The following is a 19,650-nucleotide window of genomic DNA, read 5'->3' on the forward strand; positions in this document are numbered from 1 at the left end:
AGGGGTTAATACCAGCTATGTTTTACCCGCTGGTATAAAGCCCGAGATTCTAAATGTCAGGCCAAGGTTGACCTGGCCATTAAGAATCTCCAATAAAGGGTTAAAAAAAAAAGACCACACAGAGAAAAATACTTTATTAGAAATAAATACACAGACACAGTAGGGACTCCATGTTTATTACTCCCTCTCACCCCTCCACGATGGAGAGATTTCTGTACTGACCATGCCAGGAGAGAGCGAGGGAAAAGAGAGCGAGCGAGGGGGGGGAGGAAAAGAAAGCGAGCGGGGGGGGAAGAGAGCGAGCGGGGGGGGAAAGAGAGCGAGCGGGGGGGGGAAAGAGAGCGAGCGGGGGGGGAGAAGAGAGCGAGGGGGGAGGAAAAGAGAGCGAGGGGGGAGGAAAAGAGAGCGAGGGGGGAGGAAAAGAGAGCGAGGGGGGAGGAAAAGAGAGCGAGGGGGGGGAAAGAGAGCGAGGGGGGAGGAAAAAAAGAGAGCGCGGGAGGAAAAAAAGAGAGCGCGGGAGGAAAAAAAGAGAGCGCGGGAGGAAAAGAGAGCGCAGGGGGGAGGAAAAGAGAGCGCAGGGGGGAGGAAAAGAGAGCGCAGGGGGGAGGAAAAGAGAGCGCAGGGGGGAGGAAAAGAGAGCGCAGGGGGGAGGAAAAGAGAGCGCAGAGGGGGAAGAGAGCGAGCGGGGGGGGGAAAGAGAGCGAGCGGGGGGGGGGAAAGAGAGCGAGCGGGGGGGAGAAGAGAGCGAGGGGGGAGGAAAAGAGAGCCAGGGGGGAGGAAAAGAGAGCGAGGGGGGAGGAAAAGAGAGCGAGGGGGGAGGAAAAGAGAGCGAGGGGGGAGGAAAAGAGAGCGCAGGGGGGAGGAAAAGAGAGCGCAGGGGGGAGGAAAAGAGAGCGCAGGGGGGAGGAAAAGAGCGCAGGGGGGAGGAAAAGAGCGCAGGGGGGAAAAAAAGAGCGCAGGGGGGAGGAAAAGAGCGCAGGGGGGAGGAAAAGAGAGCGAGGGGGGAGGAAAAGAGAGCGAGGGGGGAGGAAAAGAGCGAGGGGTGAGGAAAAAAGAGCGAGGGGGGAGGAAAAGAGAGCGCAGGGGGGAGGAAAAGAGAGCGAGGGGGAAGAGAGTGAGGGAAAAGAGAGGGGAGGGGAGAGAGGGATAAGAGGGGAGAGAGGGATAAGAGGGGGGCAGAGAAGAGGGGGAAGAGGGGAGGGGGAGAAGAGTGGGGGGAGAGAAGAGAGTGGGGAAAGAACGGGGGGGGGGGCAGAGGTGCTCTGTCACCAACTGTCTCCACTCTGTGACTTGTGGTGCAGGTGACAGAGTGCAGACAGTTGGTCCCATGCAGCAGGACAGGTGGCAGAGCACAGCGGTGACATGCCTGCCAGTGTCTTGCTGCTGGGAGGAGCAGATGATCACACTGCCCGACACCGGCCGCTCTCCTGACATCGCAGCAGAGCGGGCGGGTGGACAGTGTGAGCACATACTTACGTGCAGGGGGGGATTCAGCTAAAGACCCCCCCTGTACTGCACCCTGGCGCCCCGTGTCTCAGCCTCTCTGCAGGACGCCGGCTCCACAGTGACGTCCTCCGGCTCCTCCCCTCGATGCTGGGCTGTGACGTGCGGTAGTCACCGCCCACAGCCCTGTCACTCAATCTGAGTGGCGCCGGCATCCTGTGACGTACCCGTCTTGTTTGAGAGCCCGGAAATGCCGGGACGTCAGAGGATGCCGGTGGCCACAGCTCCAGGGGGTCATGTGACTGGCACTGAGCGTGCAGGATAGCGCCGCTCAGTGCCAGAACTGGAAACAGAAGGCAATGGAGAAGACGCCTAGAAAGGTAAGTATAGCTCATACAGAAAATAAAAAAAATGGGTGAACCACCCCTTTAACTTTAAAGGGAACCTGTCACCAGATTTTGGCCTTCAAAACTAAAACTAGCACCTTAAGCAGCGCCTGTGCTGCATTCAATAAAGGTGCACGTTACCCCCTGAATCCCCTAGCAACAACCAGGACAGTTAAAACAGACTTATATAAGGTAAAAGGCAACAACTTCAGGGACATATTGAAACAGCAGGAAGAAAGTCTTTAAATTTGCCTTATATTACATCATATCCCATGGCCCAAGAACCACCAACACCGAAGTAAGTTGCACATAGAAAAACTTTAATTGGTTGGGTCAAGCATATAAATATTACATGGGATATAAAAAATTGTGACAAGTAGAAAGGTTAAATGACACATAAGAGCGAATAAAGAACCCCTTGTGGGGCTGCATGGATCAAATTAGGTGCACACAAAAGGGTGTACTCCCAGCAGGGCCAGTGTAAGTGCCTTTTACAAAAAACAGGTTCACCTAATCAAGAACTCTAGGCACATTACAGATAAATGAACAGGAATATATTCCCAGCAGAGCCAGTGTAAGTGCCTATACTAGGTGAACCTGTTTTTTGTAAAAGGCACTTACACTGGCCCTGCTGGGAGTACACCCTTTTGTGTGCACATAATTTGATCCATGCAGCCCCACATGGGGTTCTTTATTCGCTCTTATGTGTCATTTAACCTTTCTACTTGTCACAATTTTTTATATCCCATGTAATATTTATATGCTTGACCCAACCAATTAAAGTTTTTCTATGTGCAACTTACTTCGGTGTTGGTGGTTCTTGGGCCATGGGATATGATGTAATATAAGGCAAATTTAAAGACTTTCTTCCTGCTGTTTCAATATGCCCCTGAATCCCCTGTAGCCCCCAAAAATACCTTTATAAATATCCCGCTCTGTATGTAAATTGTCCAATCTAGTCCAATAGACGTCCTAATCTGTACCTCCTTTCACCCTCCTCCTGTACTGATTGACGTGGATGACCCCTCAGATGCCATCCACGTGCAAAATCTCCAGATTCCTGGCTCTCCCAGGTGCATTTCGCTCTGCCCTGTTCCGGGCAGAGCCGATAACATAGGTGTGGCTACGCGAACTGGAGAGTTCTCTGCACAGGCGGGAATTTACGTATTGTGTAGTTCATGTATGATTTTTGTTATAGATATAGATATATATATATATATATATATATATATAGATGTTGTTGTGTGTAGTTACCAAATGTTTGTGTAGGGCGCTGTACATGTTCTGGGTGTTGTCTGGGTGTGGCGGGGGGTGAGAGCGGTGTTGTATGTGTGTTGCGTTGTTTGTGGAGCGCTGTGTGTCTGTCGTGTTGTGTGTGTGTGTGTTGCGCGGTTTGTGTGGGTGTGGTGTGTTTTGGGGGGAGGTATGTTTTGTGCAATGTGTGTGTTGTGCGGTATGTGCATATATTTATGTATGCCGCGGTTTTTGTGTGTTGGGTGTTGTGTGTGTGCAGCGTTGTCTGTGTGTGTGGGTGTCTGTGTATGGCGGTGTTTGTGGTTCCTTGTGTGTGTGTGTGTGTGTTGGGGGGAGGTGTGCACCTCCCATCGTGCTCCATCCCCCATGCTGCGCACCCCCCATCATGCCCCATCCCCTATGCTGCGCATTCCCCATCGTGCTCCATCCCCCATGCTGCGCACCCCCCATCGTGCTCCATCCCCCATGCTGCGCACTCCCCATCGTGCTCCATCCTCCATGCTGCGCACTCCCCATCGTGCTCCATCCTCCATGCTGCGCACTCCCCATCATGATCCATCCCCCATGCTGCGCACCCCCCATCGTGCTACATCCCCCATGCTGCGCACCCCCCATCGTGCTACATCCCCCATGCTGCGCACTCCCCATCGTGCTACATCCCCCATGCTGCGCACTCCCTATCGTGCTACATCCCCCATCCTGTGCACCCCCCATCGTGCTACATCCCCCATCGTGCTACATCCCCCATCGTGCTACATCCCCCATGCTGCGCACTCCCCATCGTGCTACATCCCCCATGCTGCGCACCCCGCCATCGTGCTCCATCCGCCATGCTGCGCACTCCCCATCGTGCTAAATCCGCCATGCTGCGCACTCCCCATCGTGCTACATCCCCCATGCTGCGCACTCCCCATCGTGCTACACCCCCCATGCTGCGCACTCCCCATCGTGCTACATCCCCCATGCTGCGCACTCCCCATCGTGCTACATCCCCCATGCTGCGCACCCGCCATCGTGCTCCATCCGCCATGCTGCGCACTCCCCATCGTGCTACATCCCCCATGCTGCGCACTCCCCATCGTGCTACATCCCCCATGCTGCGCACTTCCCCATCGTGCTACATCCCCCATGCTGCGCACTCCCCATTGTGCTACATCCCCCATGCTGCGCACTTCCCCATCGTGCTACATCCCCCATGCTGCGCACTCCCCCATTGTGCTACATCCCCCATGCTGCGCACTCCCCATCGTGCTACATCCCCCATGCTGCACACTCCCCATCGTGCTACATCCCCCATGCTGCGCACTCCCCATTGTGCTACATCCCCCATGCTGCGCACTCCCCATCGTGCTACATCCCCCATGCTGCACACTCCCCATCGTGCTACATCCCCCATGCTGCGCACTCCCCATCGTGCTACATCCCCCATGCTGCGCACTCCCCATCGTGCTACATCCCCCATGCTGCGCACTCCCCATCGTGCTACATCCCCCATGCTGCGCACCCCCCATCGTGCTCCATCCCCCATGCTGCGCACCCCCCCATCGTGCTACATCCCCTATGCTGCGCACTCCCCATCGTGCTACATCCCCCATGCTGCGCACCCCATCGTGCTACATCCCCCATGCTGTGCACCCCCCATCGTGCTACATCCCCCATGCTATAATAGTTCTCCTATTATACTCAGAGAGGAGTATAATAGGAGGACTGTAATAGGAGGAGTAGTCCTGGGGGGAGAGGAGTATAATGCCGGCTCCCTGCACATGTGTACCGGGAGCCGGTGTACACTGGTAACTATGATACACATCGGGTAACTAAGGGACCTTAGTTACCCAATGTGTATAATGGTTACCAGCGTTCACGGTCTCCGTCAAGATCCCAGCATCGCAAGGTTATGTCTGGCGCTGCTGGGATCGTGACGGAGCCGGTGTACACTGGTAACTATGATACACATCGGGTAACCAAGGGACCTTAGTTACCCGATGTGTATAATGGTTACCAGCGTTCACGGGCTCCGTCAAGATCCCAGCATCGCAAGGTTATGTCTGGCGCTGCTGGGATCGTGAAGGAGCCGGTGTACACTGGTAACTATGATACACATCGGGTAACCAAGGGACCTTAGTTACCCGATGTGTATAATGGTTACCAGCGTTCACGGTCTCCGTCAAGATCCCAGCATCGCAAGGTTATGTCTGGCGCTGCTGGGATCGTGACGGAGCCGGTGTACACTGGTAACTATGATACACATCGGGTAACCAAGAGACCTTAGTTACCCGATGTGTATAATGGTTACCAGCGTTCACGGGCTCCGTCAATATCCCAGCATCGCAAGGTTATGTCTGGCGCTGCTGGGATCGTGACGGAGCCGGTGTAGAAGCAAGCGATATCCCAGGATGTTGTGAGTGTGTGGATGTGATGTGTGAGGTGTGTGTGAGAGTGAGTGTGATCTGATGTGTGTGTGTGTAATCACCTGGGAGTCGGAGCTCCATGTCAGTTGGGCCAGAGCGAGCGTGCATTGAGTGAGAGGGCGGGGCCTGCAGAGAGCCGGGGCGAGAGGCCAATCCGTGTGGGGGGGGCGGGGCCATGGCGAGCCCAGCGGCCAATCAGCTTTGTGTCACCGTAAGGACACAATTTTGGAGCATGACAGACAGACAGACAGACAGACAGAATAAGGCAATTATATATATAGATACTATACATGTTTCACCATTTTCCTTCCCTCCCATTCCTCTGTATCTTAAATTTTCAGCTGTCGCTGAGCTAGTGGGTGGAGACTAGCTGCTATGATGTTTAACACACACTGCATACAGAGATGTAAGGGATTCCTGCTCACTCATCTACTGTATATGTAGCACATGTTCAGAAATAACAAAAGCATGAAGGACATTAATCCCTTAACAAGGCTGTATTAGCCGCTAAGCACTGGATCTCCAAATGGTGTGAAATTGAGAAAAATACAAATTTCACACTAAAAATGACCTAGCAACATGGTTTTTTCAGGTCAACACGATTATGCCGATAACAATCTGATATAGTTTTTATTTTTTTTTAATTTGTTATTGAAAAAAAAACACAGAAAACAAGAGCATATATATATATATATATATATATATATATAATAGAGAAGAAAAAAATGAGCCAAAGAATAGGTTTGTATATGTGCAATTTGAGCATGTTAACACTGTGGCCATTTCACGACAAACACAGATCGTTGTATAAAAAAAAACCTTTACCTTCCAGTGGCATTGCTTATAAGTCACATTACACTGGCATATCAGGTATGTCATTCTCTACAATGAGAAACATTACGCCTTAGGTCACAGAAACCTCTTATACAACCAAATCAAATCACATGCTTTGCCCTGATGAGTGGTAACACCCTGAAACACCATGGCTTCAATTTGAGATTCTGCTTTGGCTTTTATCTTAAGTCATTTGGTAAAGCTCGTTAAAGGGTCACACCTAGTAACGTCCACAAATGACAGATGTGACTGGCTCTGTGTGCAGCTCCTTGAGTTTATCCACATAGAGGAGGGATGCAGTAGCTGTTTGCATTTATATACATTAGTTTGTGATTAAAAAAAAACAAAAAAAAATGGTAGTATGCACTAGCACACACATTATTATAGGGTCAATTTCTCACATGGACACAAAGACTGACAATAAAATAGTCTGAGCTATGTCAGCTTAACAAGTGTGTGTGTTTTTTCCTGTGTGTTTTTTTTAATTCTAAACTTACCTGGTTAGTAATGGGGATTTCTGATAGACATCCATCCATTACTAACCCCTGGGCTGTAAATTCCCAGCTGACATCAACCCCAAAAGTATTTTTATGATTAACCTGCACCAAAGCAATCAGGAAGAGCTGGTCAAAGTGCCAGAATTGGCGCATCTAATGGATGTGCTACTTCTGGGGCAGCTGCAAGCTGCTATTTGTAGGCTGGGAAGCGCCTAGTAACCATGGGCCCTTCCAACCTGATATTACCAGCCCCCAGCTGTCTGCTTTACCTTGGCAGGTTATCAAAAATAGGGGGGACCCCACACCATTTTTTTAAAATTATTTATTGATTTTATAAAATGGCATGGGATTCCCTCTATTTTTGATAATCATCCAAGGTAAAGCAGACAGTTGAGGGTTGCAGCCGGCAGATGTCTGCTTTACCTACGCTGGTTATCAAAACTAGGCTGGAGCCCACTTAATTTTTTTTCCTTTATTCTTCACAGCAGAGTACAGGTAACTTCCACATATAATAAAGCTTGTTGATTGGCTGTACTGCAGCCTTTCAAAAATCTTTATTAACATACAAACAGTACCTGAACTCTGACGTAGGACGTTGACTTTTATTTAAAAGTCCGTTTTCAAGTCTGAGACCTGGACACCTGGTTCCGGTATGAACCCGAACTTTACATTTCAGGTTTGCTCATCCCTATTCGTTCATCAAAATATAAAACAAATCAAACGATAAGGTAAACATTGCAACAAGGGGAAACAAAAAACAAAAAGCCAGAATTGGGGATTTTCTTTCATCACACCACTCTAAAAAAAAATGCAATAAAAGCTCTATTGATGGAAAAATAGGAATATTAGGGGTCTTGAAAAATGACACCACAAATACTTTTTGTTCATACTAACTTAAGAATTTTTTTAGCCCTTAAATAAAAAAGGAAAATATGCAAATTTGGTATTGCTGTAATCATACTGACCTGAAAAATCATGTTTCCGGGTAATTTTAAAAATACAATTATTATGTACCTGTCCCATCTCCATTGATGGACCCTGCTCCCTTTTCTTATGAACACTTTCCTTAGGTGTGGACAATTCCAGGTTTCCCAGTTTGACCAGTGAACTCAGAATACATGATACGTTCAGCGGGCTGGGGGAGGAGAAGAAGTGGCTCATAAATGGAGAAAGATTAAATATCTTACATTAGATATTTAACAACATTAAAAGTAAATATTCTTTTCTGCCTATGCTAAATTGGAGAAAGTGAAACAGGAAGGCTCTGACTGCTATAGAGATACCGTATATTTAGAAATCTAATCTTTACCAGAAATGTGAAACTAATTAAAATAATACTAGTAAAGATGAGTTTACATGTCTGTTTGTTTTTTTATTTGTCTGTTTCAACGGAATACGTGCATAAAAAAAGAAAGAAGAAAATGAGTTATTATACTAGAACACAAATACCCAAATATATAACTGATAAGATGTATTATATTAAAATATATATTATTATATTACATAAATATCTACTCAACATATATCCATTAAATTTTTCAAAGCCTGGAATAATTATAGTTATATGTTTTGTCCAGTAAATATATGTTTTGCCCAGAAATTACAAAACATATATTTATAGCATAAATAGCAAAAAGGAACATGATGAAGAAATGTAACTAAGTATAATGTATGTGATTCTCCCTGTTTCACCCTTAAGGTACCGTCACACTAAGAAACATCGCTGCTGAGGCACAACTTGCTAGCGATGTTGCTGTGTGTGACATCCAGCAACAACCTGGCCCCTGCTGTGAGGTCGTTGGTTGTTGCTGAATGTCCTGGACCATTTTTTAGTTGTTGCTCTCCCGCTGTGAAGCACACATCGCTGTGTGTGACAGCGACAGAGCAACAACTGAATGTGCAGGCAGCAGGAGCCGGCTTCTGCGGACGCTTGTAACCAATGTAAATATCGGGTAACCAAGAAGCACTTTCCTTGGTTACCTGATATTTACCTTCGTTACCAGCGCCCGCCGCTCTCAGCTGTCAGTGCCGGCTCCCTCCCTGCTCTCTGCACATGTAGCCGGACTACACATCGGGTAATTAACCCGATGTGTACTGTGGCTAGGAGTGCAGGGAACAGGGAGCCGGCACTGGCAGTGTGAGAGTGGCGGACGCTGGTAACGAAGGTAAATATCGGGTAACCAAGGGAAGGGCTTCTTGGTTACCCGATGTTTACTGTGGTTACCAGCGTCCGCAGAAGCCAGCTCCCTGCTGCCTGCACATGTAGCAGAGTACACATCGGGTAATTAACCCGATGTGTACTGTGGCTAGGTGCGCAGGGAGCCAGCGCTAAGCGGTTTGCTCTGGTAACCAAGGTAAATATCGGGTTGGTTACCTGATATTTACCTTAGTTACCAAGCGCAGCATGCTTCAATGTGTAGCGATGCTCCAGCAATCCCTGCCAGGTCAGGTTGCTGGTGGGATCGCTGGAGCGTCGCTTATTGTGACATCTCCCCAGCGACCTCCTAGCAACTTACCAGCGATCCCTATCAGGTTGTATCATTGTTGGGATCGCTGGTAAGTTGTTTAGTGTGACTGGGCCTTTACATTGGAAGACAACAGTAACGCTAATTGCAGTGCAAACCTTAATTTTACATGTTCCTATTGTCTAATTATTTTCAATCATTTCTAGGGATACCATCATGTTTGTCAAGGCCATTTTTATTTCTTGAACCACAATTCAAAAGCATCTTATTTTCATTACTTGATAGTTGAACAACATGTTCCAGTGACTCCTAAGTGAGAGCTGCTGAGCGGAGAGAGTGCTGCAGACAAGTGCACAGTTAGACACAATATCATAGTTTAATACAAGAGCATAGTTTGGTATTTTCCTTATTAGTTTTTCGTTTTTCTGCTTTTATCTGTACTGGTAATTCCCACTTAGTATTTGCTTTATGGACAATGCTAACAGGTGAGCATCTTCCTAGATGTATGCATGCCTTGAACAGCCATTCAAGGGTGAAAGTGTAATGCTACCACCAGGGGGCACAGGTACACAGTAGAAATGTAGAGCTCCTAGGTGTAATGCGGTGTCTTTCCACTAGACGTCACCAGTATCTAGATGGCAAGGTAGCAGAATGGTCGTACAACGAGAGTGAGAGCCAGGAGGTCACGTCAGTGCAAAGGAGCAAGAGGAGCCGAGGCCATGTGGAAGCCTAAGGTCGGTAGCTGGGAGGTAACGTCAGATACAGATGGGGAGCAGAACCATAATAAGAGAGCAAGCCGGAGTCAGAAGTCAAAGGGGAAAGTCAGTACAAAAGGGGGGAAACATGATTGAGGGAACAAGACAAGCAAAGGGTCAAGAAGTCAGGGAAAACAGACAAGACGGATTGAGCAGTGGACAGGGAGAGGAATCAGGGTAGCAGGACGATCAGAACGAACTCACGAGAACCAGAAGCGCACACTGCAGAGCAGATACATCACTGGTGAAGTTATGGGGGAAACAGCCCAAAGATAAAGCAAGGCGATTACCAGAACGAGGCCCCAAACAAGCAATACCCACCAGCAGGGACCCGGGGAATACAAACAATCAAGCAATAGATAAAACCCAATGGCTCTGCAAGGAGCAGAGCCAAAGGTGAATCGTGACAGAAAGTATCTGCTCTCTATGTCAGCATGCTACATATTTGGAAGCCCAGGTAAAGGATCTAAAAATGCAGCATAGAACACTCAGGAGCATTGCAAATCTGCAGAGGATTGTAGAGCTCACTAAGTGGCTCTGGCTGTTGCCAGTGATATGGAGGAGTGTGGAGATGGGGAAGTTCAGGGCCTAGAAGTAGGTAGCTGGGTAGCAGAATAAGGGTAAGGGGGAAAAGTATCAGGGAGCCTAGTCCTGATCTGGCACAACCTAATAAATATGCCTGTTTGTCTAATATTAGGGATGCAGGCCCAGAACTAGGATCACTACAGCCGGACGTTGCTCCTAGCAACTAAGAAGATGACTGCTGTAGGAAGGAAGAAATAGGAGAGCAGGAAAGACTAGACAAATATTGGTAGGAGGGGACTCTATAATTAGGCGGATAGATATGGTCATCTGCTGCCGAGACCATGAATGCCGAACAATGTGTTGTCTGCCGGGTGCTCAAGTTTGACATATTGCGAATTGGATAGACAGATTTCTGAGTCAGGCTGGGGAACAAACAGTGGTCGTGGTGCACATAGGTACCAAAGACAAAGATACAGTAAGGTGGAAGGGCCTTAAGAACAATTACCGCAAACTAGGAGAGAAGCTGAGGTCCAGGACCTCTGAAGTGGTGTTTTCAGTGATACTACTGGTACCACAAGCATGACTAGAAAGGAAGCAGGAGCTTAGAGAGATAAATAAGTGGATTAAAAATAATTGGTGCATCAAGGAAGGGTTTTGGTTCATGGATAACTAGGCCAACTTCTCTCTCAGCTGCAGGCTCTAAAATGGGATGGGCTCAATGGGGATAGGAAAGCTGTGCTGGGGAAAAAATGCTCAAACGGATGGAGGAGCTTTTGAACTAGGACTTGGGAAGATGGAGGGTAGCGGAGTAATCAAAGAAATAGATAGAGTAGACAGAAAGTGAGACAGTAGGGGTCAGTCAGGATTTAGGGGGGTTGGGAAGGGCAAGGAAAGTAGGGGGTGAGTAGAAGTAATAAAAGTGCTAATAGTATTAAATGTTTGCTGGAAAATGCAAGAAGTCTTGCAAACAAAATTAATGAATAATGAGCTTAATTGAGGTGTAGACTGGGACCATGTCATGGTAACTGGGGATATCAAATATAAATGGGGCAAGTTTAAGAATACAATAATCTTGTAGAAAATGTATACCCTCTGGTGATAAAATGTCCAGGAATAAACCACTATGGATAAATAAGACAGTACAAAGTATAATAAGACAAAAACAAAGGGAACTCAAAATCTTTAAGACTTAGAATTTATAAATAGAGTTTCAGGAGTATAAAAAGTGCAAAAATATTAATAAAATCAAGCTATTAAAGTTAGTTATTGAAACAAAAATTGTCAGGGAAATTAAAATAAATAAATTCCCCAAAAATTGATCAATATATCTTCCTTCCCTGGTGTGTTGTTTTTGTGCAGCGGTGGGACTAGTGATGCTTACCTGTCCATTCACTAGCCAGAACTATTGTAGGGTCACTCAGGGTTTTATGTTCCTTCTTGGCGACAGGTGAGAAACTTGTATAGGGAGTGCAGAGTTCAGTTGCAGTTAAGTGGAGGAGGAGTCCATCTTCCCTCTCACTAGCACTAGGACCCACCGTTGTTAAAGTGCCCCGGTGTACCCCTTGATTCTCATGGTGAAACACCTGTGTGTTGTGTGTTTTGCCCCACGCCGGACCTTCCCCAAGTCCTTGCGTGACAGTCGCTCTACCCATTCAAATCACTTAATTATCGGAAATGATGGCTCACTAATGTTAGTATGTGATAGATTATCGTCCAGCGTAAATGTAGCTTTACATGGTAGCTTGGGGTAATATAACTGCATTTATACCGATAGGTCTAAAAAGAGAATGGTTCCTCAATTTTGACTCTGTAGAAGCTACATCTACAATCAGACTAAACCATATATCTAAGTAATATTCAGAACCTAAAGGAAGCATTATACGTCTTTTCTAATGTTATTACATAGTAAAATACTAAGTCATTGTGATCGGTGTACTCTACAGTGTTACCAGATGTAATTACAGGATCATAAAAGTCAAATCTAGATGCCAAATTTGGGCACTGGTTTCACTGGATAGAAAGCAGGAAATGAGGAGACAAATTGGATCAGTGATTGTTACAGAGATTCAGACGTGCAGAACATCTATTACTGCGATATTGATAAGTACCTGAAATATATTATCTAATTAAATCATTGAGCCAGAACCTACCTAGATCATCCAGGCGAATAGAAGAAGAATTTGCTCTTTTCTGTTCCTGTAAGTCGTTGCTATAACTCCTGTGCCAACAATGTCAACCGAGAATATAGATATATACACACGGCAGCCGTATAAATACACATGCACATGTATATATCTCCTGAAAATTTGTTCTATACGTAGAATAAATAGGCCTCTAAACCAAGTAATTATATTGTCATGAAGATAGGACTTTTATGTGTTTCTATGGTAACGCTTTTTTTTCGCATTCTGAGAATTTCTTGTCACTGCCCTGGACATCTTACAAACTAGTCATCAATAGCAATGTCAGTAGTTATTGTATAGCAGCATTGTCGCTGAATCAGATGCCGCATGTAAATCCCTCATGACTACATGGAGGAATGGCAACCATTTAGCATTAACCAAGGACATAATGCAACTTACATTAGTAATGGCTGGTTGGTTGTTTTTTTTTTTTTAACCATTGCCAAGTCGGCTACTAAGTGACTGTTAGAGTAAGGCCTAAGGCTGCATGTATATATTCGTTATTCTTGTATGTGAAAACGGACCACACCAGGACCAAGGGATTTTAGTCATCCATTCATACTTTCGTGAAAAAAAAATTAATGTGTCCAGTCCACGAAACTTATGAGGATATGTTAAGAATGAATGAAAAACTAGATGCATCCATTTTATATCAGTTTTTATCAGTTTTTGAAGGTTTCAATTGCTAAGTATCAATGGAATAAAATTCAGACAGTCTACTGTCATGGCCCTGACTTGCGGTGCGGCTCCTGTGCCGAGACCTCCTGTTGTGTCCTCCTGCGTGTGGCCATCATGTTATTCTTTGCCCTGTGACGAGACGCTCCCTGCACTTGGTCGTTCGCCAGGGAAAGGAGGGGCTTACTCACATGCGCTGCTTCCGGGCAATTGCCCTGTTTTATCTGGGAGTGTTCGTGCCCGGAGCGGCAACAGTCGTATTCTCTGGTTAAGTTGCGGTAAGCGCCCGGCTCCTGGTTACAGAGATTGATCTTGGTACTCGACTCCGGACTGACCTCTGATTTGTCTCTGCCTTTCCCCCCTGACTTTTTTGTTCTCATTTGGCTCCCGACTTTGGATTCCCTCCTGACTACTCTTTGCCTGTGCCTTGTGTTTGTATGTACTCTCCTGGTTACCTGAACCCCAGCTTGTTTCAGGACCTTGCTCCTTTCTGCTTCCTAAGTCTTTTTGCATCCTATCGGTTCTGACCCCAACCTGCCTGACTTCCCTCAGTCTCTAGTATCCCTGGTGCCACTTAGTGTATTGCCTGTTTACTGAATCTCTCAGTTCCTCACTCCTCTGTGAGAGGAATTTTACATCTACCTTCTCCAGTCTTATAAAAAATTGAAAAAAAAAACCAGATGCAATACGGATGTAAAAGGGAGACAAAAATCAGTACTTTCTTTTTGGATGTAACTGGAAATAGATAACTGAGTGTAGCCTAAGAAGTCCCAGGATCTGTGAAAGAATTATGAATAAATAATTTTTAGCTAAAGTGGTAGTCCTACTACCTCCAGTGATCCAGACCTTGTGGGTCCAAAAATTCCCTGTCTCAAAGAAGTTCATGTGTTACCAGTGATCCATTTTCTGTGGAACTGAAGGAGCTAGATGTTCCATCAGATCATAGATGTAGTCAGCAATCATGCATTTATTGTTTTCTGATGATAGGTAAAAAATTTGATTTAGTGATTAGTAGAGATGAGCGAACCCGATGTTCGATGTTTGTATTGAACACAGACTTTAGAAAAATAATAGAGTTCGGGTTCGGAACTCAGGTGCTTACTTATGCAAACCACTTGCGCGAGCATCGCTATGCTCGGGTAAGCACGGTGCTCAGCTCAGTGCGAGCCGCTTGCAGTGTTTGAATGGTGCACATTGGGGGTAACAACAGCGGGATCGAACTTAGTGTGAACCAAAAAAATGGTAAATGAAAATGAACCCGCAGAACCGAACTTCCTTGGGTCCGCTGATCTCTAGTGGTTAGGGCTTGACGATGACTTTGGTTGAAAGACATGAAAGCTCGTACAGGTCACACAATAAAAAAAAAGTTTGATTTGATGCTTGCAGCTTGCTGTTTTAAATTTGGAAAGTTTTTTTTAAAGAAATGCAGCAAGCTAAGAAGCAAGTCCTACCTGACCATTACTTAAGTTCGATTTTTGCTGAAGTCACAGCTGCATTACTTCATGTGCCACATTGACAACCATCAGTTTTGATCTTACTGTTAGCTATACTAAAGCTCCAGAAGCAAGGACTAGGGGAAACTATATGCAACTGGGTAAGGAATTGGCTAAAAGATAGGAAACAAAGAGTAGTCATAAATGGTACATTCTCTAAATGGGCTATAGTCAGCAGTGGGGTGCCTCAGGGATCTGTGCTAGGACCGATTCTTTTTAATCTCTTTATTAATGACCTTGTGGATGGGATTGATAGTAAAGTGTCAGTCTTTGCTGATGACACCAAACTATGTAGGATATCAAATACTGACTTTGATAGTACAATATTACAAAAAGATCTGGATAAGATGTCAGAATGGGCAGTTACCGTACTTGGCAAATGAGATTTAATGTTGATAAATGTAAAGTAATGCACCTAGGACAGAGTAATCCTATAACTGCGTATACATTAAATGGAAATAAACTTGGGACTACAGAACAGGAGAAGGACTTGGGTATTCTGATTACAAATAAGCTGAGCAGCAGCACTCAATGTCAAGCAGCAGCTGCTAAAGCAAACAAGATATTAGGATGTATAAAAAGAGAGATTAGATCCTGTGATCCCAACCTATTGTTACCCCTCTATAAATCACTTGAAAGGCCACATCTGGAATATGGGATCCAGTTTTGGGCTCCACATTTTAAAAAGGACATTCAGAAGTTAGAGTCAGTTCAACGGCGGGCAACTAGAGTACTACAAGGAATGGAAGGCCTCCCATATGATGACAGGTTGAAAAAGTTAGATATGTTTAGCTTAGAAAAAAGACGTCTGAGAGGAGATCTCATTTATATGTATAAATACATGTGTGGTCAATATGAAGGACTGGCACATGACTTATTTCTTCCAAAGACAATACTAAGGACCAGGGGACACTCACTGCGAGTGGAAGAAAAGCGATTCCGACAGCTAAATAGGAAAGGGTTCTTTACAGTTAGAGCAGTCAGACTGTGGAATGCCCTACCACAAGAGGTAGTAATGGCAGATACTATAACAGCTTTTAAAAAAGGGATGGATGATTTCCTCAGCACACAAAACATTGTTGGTTATAAATGACTTAAGCGGGCTTTACACGCTGCGATATCGGTACCGATATCGCTAGCGTGGGTACCCGCCCCCATCTGTTGTGCGACACGGGCAAATCGCTGCCTGTGCCGCACAACATCGCCCGGAACCGTCATACTACTTACCTGCCCGGCGACGTCGCTGTGACCGGCGAACCGCCTCCTTTCTAAGGGGGCGGTTTGTTCAGCGTCACAGCGACATCACAGCTACGTCACTGAACCGCCAACCAATAGAAGCGGAGGGGCGGAGATGAGCGGGACGTAACATCCCGCCCACCTCCTTCCTTCCGCATTGTGGCCGGGAGGCAGGTAAGGAGAGCTTCCTTGTTCCTGTGGTGTCACACGGAGCAATGTGTGCTACCGCAGGAATGAGGAACAACTTCGTTTCCGTTGCAGTAACGATATTTGAGAATGGACCCCCATGTCACCGATGAGCGATTTTGCACGTTTTTGCGACGATGCAAAATCGCTCATAGGTGTTACACGCAACGGTATCGCTAAAGCGACCGGATGTGCGTCACCAATTCTGTGACCCCAACGACTTCGCATTACCGATGTCGTAGCGTGTAAAGCCCCCTTTAGTTACCAAATGTAGAACTGGTGGAGGAAGGTTGAACTAGATGGACTTAGGTCTTTTTTTCAACCTAAGTAACTATATGTTGTACAACCAAAGATGTCATGTAGCCTCAGCCATAAAGGTGTTCTTCCCTTTATAGATTGTCATCAAAAACAGAAGATCCAGTCAAAGTAGCTTCATATGTCACAGATACCTGTGAGAACTTCACATTGGGGGCATTTATGGTCTTGGGCCATCTCTGATTTTAAGCAATGAAAACCCCGTAACTCCACTCAGAGATTTGCTATTGAAAGCCTAAAGCTGGGTTCACACATAGCGACAGCGACAACGACATCGCTGTTACGTCACCATTTTCTGTGACGTAACAGCGACCTTGTAAGTCGCTGTTATGATCGCTGCTTAGCTGTCAAACACAGCAGCCGAAGCAGCGATCATAACGTCGCTACATGTGCAGAGAGCAGGGAGCCGCGCACACTGCTTAGCGCTGGCTCCTTGCTCTCCTAGCTACAGTACACATAGGGTTAATTACCCGATGCGTACTGCAGCTACATGTGCACAGAGCAGGAGCCTGCACTAGCAGCAAGAGCGGGGGAGGCTGGTAACGAAGGTAAATATCGGGTAACCAGGGAAAGGTCTTCCCTTGGTTACCCGATGTTTACAGTGGTTACAGCTTTCCGCAGCTGCCAGACGCTGGCTCCTGCTCCCTGCTCGCTTCATTTCGTCGCTCTCTCGCTGTCACACACAGCGATGTGTGCTTCACAGCGGGAGAGCGACGACCAAAAAATGAAGCAGGACATTCAGCAACGAGCAACGACCTCACAGCAGGGGCCAGCTCGTTGCTGGATGTCACACACAGCGACAGCGACGGGACGTCGCTGCAACGTCACAGAAAATGGTGACGTAGCAGCGACGTCGTTGTCGTCGTCGCTGTGTGTGACACCACCTTAACACAACCTTTTAAGAATCTAAGAATGCATTGTGTTACTCAAAGGAGGGTATGGGCACACAACATCTTGTCCAGGCAGGTACGCTCTGTAACCTCCTGAAGAAGTGCTCAATACTTCACATTTCCAAAGATGCAAAGCTATTAAAAGAAATGACCAGGCCATTCTTCTGGCAGCTTTGGCTTCAAAACAGCTCATTATTTTATGCAGTATAGGTTAAAAAAAATTATAATTATGGCGGTAAGACATAATAAGGGATGGCCAAAAAGAGGACACATAAGATGCTTTAGAAAAACAATGCATTTCCTAAAGTGTCTTCTGCTTGCAAAACTCGCTATTCACATATTTAAAAGATGCTATGGACACAAAAACTAGTCCTACAATCAATCAATGGAAAATGAAAACCTATTGACCATTAGAAAAATACTAACAGTCTTGGAGTTGCTTGATCTTACATAACTCCTGAGCTTCCAAAGGGAATAAAGTTGGAGGCGGAGAAGCCTCAGTTGGGCTGAGAGCCCTGTTGGCCAGAAGATACCTGAGTGTTTTCTTTGTGGGGTAGCTGCTTTTGTTGGCATTATGTCCAAGAATTCCTGAACTATAATTTTTATTCCCTACCTCAAAGATTTTGCACCTGTTATACACCCCCCTACTTGATTGAAAGGACTTTGAGCTTTATGAGCTGAACCAGATGGTTCCTGAAGCATAAGATGGAAGCGTGACTGGAGGAGGATACCCCCTGAGTCAAGGACTTTTGCCCTAAAGCCCCTATTTACTTTTCCCGATGGACTGTTACCCAAGATCCCCATGGACTCTGTCCTTTTCTAGCAGTCATGGACTCTGCCCCATCACCAGGACACCTTGCCCTTAATTGACTATACCCTAGTCCTATGCACTGTTGTTGGTGGGAGGGGGAACGAAGGACCCGATGTTCCGACTAGCTCAGGAACTATGAACTTTGCACCAGATATGAGGAAGGAGTGACCTGTGGAAGCCCTCTGGGACTGTGGGGCTGTATTGCAAGTTTAAGTGTATCCTGCCTTATTAAATATTGCACATGGACACTTTGTTCTGGGGTCCCAACCTAGTGGGACTGGGGTCATGATGAGCCAAAGAAAGAAGAAAGAAAACATCTGCTTTCTGGAGAAGCAACACAAAGAATTTATGTTGTTTTATTGGTGTGGTTTTTATGTTTTGCTGTCTTACAGGCTGCCAAATGGTCATTAGACGACCATGTTTAAAGAGGGGAGATATGTAAGAGGGTGACCTAAGGCCATGTACCCCCAGAAGAAATCAATTATTTTAGTGCCTTACATGTGATGTAAAGTACATGGTATAGAGTTTTATAGTAAAAAATATAATGTATAGTAATATTGATAAGGTATTGTAATTTACAAGGAATAGTATATTAAAAAGTTGAGTTTATAGGAGCCGAAGTATGAGAAACTGGCCACAAGATGTCCCTGGATTCTCCTGGTTAGGGTTACATTTCCTCTGGGCAAGATGAAGGTAAGTCTAGTCAGACAGGGAGGGGGAGTAGAGTGTGAAGATTTATAGGGAGACATAGTTTGGGGTTAAAGGAGGGGAGTCCAGTGTGTAGTGTGTTAACGTACCGTCACACTAAGCGACGCTCCAGCGATCCCACCAGCAACCTGACCTGGCAGGGATCCCTGGAGCGTCGCTACATGGGTTGCTGGTGAGCTGTCACTCAGGCAGATCTCACCAGCAACCAGTGACCAGCCCCCAGCCAGCAGCGACGCATGGAAGCAATGCTACGCTTGGTAACTAAGGTAAATATCGGGTAACCAACCCGATATTTACCTTGTTTACTAGCGCACACCGCTTAGCGCTGGCTCCCTGCACTCCTAGCCAGAGTACACATCGGGTTAATTACCCAATGTGTAGTCTGGCTATGTGTGCAGGGAGCAGGGAGCCGGCACTGACAGCGTGAGAGCGGCGGACGCTGGTAGCGAAGGTAAATATCGGGTAACCAAGGAAAGGGCTTCTTGGTTACCCGATCTTTACATTGGTTACCAGCGTCCACAGAAGCCGGCTCCCTGCACACTGCACATTCAGTTGTTACTCTCTCGCTGTCACACACCGCGATGTG

This window comes from Anomaloglossus baeobatrachus, chromosome 8, assembly GCF_048569485.1.
Source record: "Anomaloglossus baeobatrachus isolate aAnoBae1 chromosome 8, aAnoBae1.hap1, whole genome shotgun sequence".
NCBI lineage: Eukaryota > Metazoa > Chordata > Amphibia > Anura > Aromobatidae > Anomaloglossus > Anomaloglossus baeobatrachus.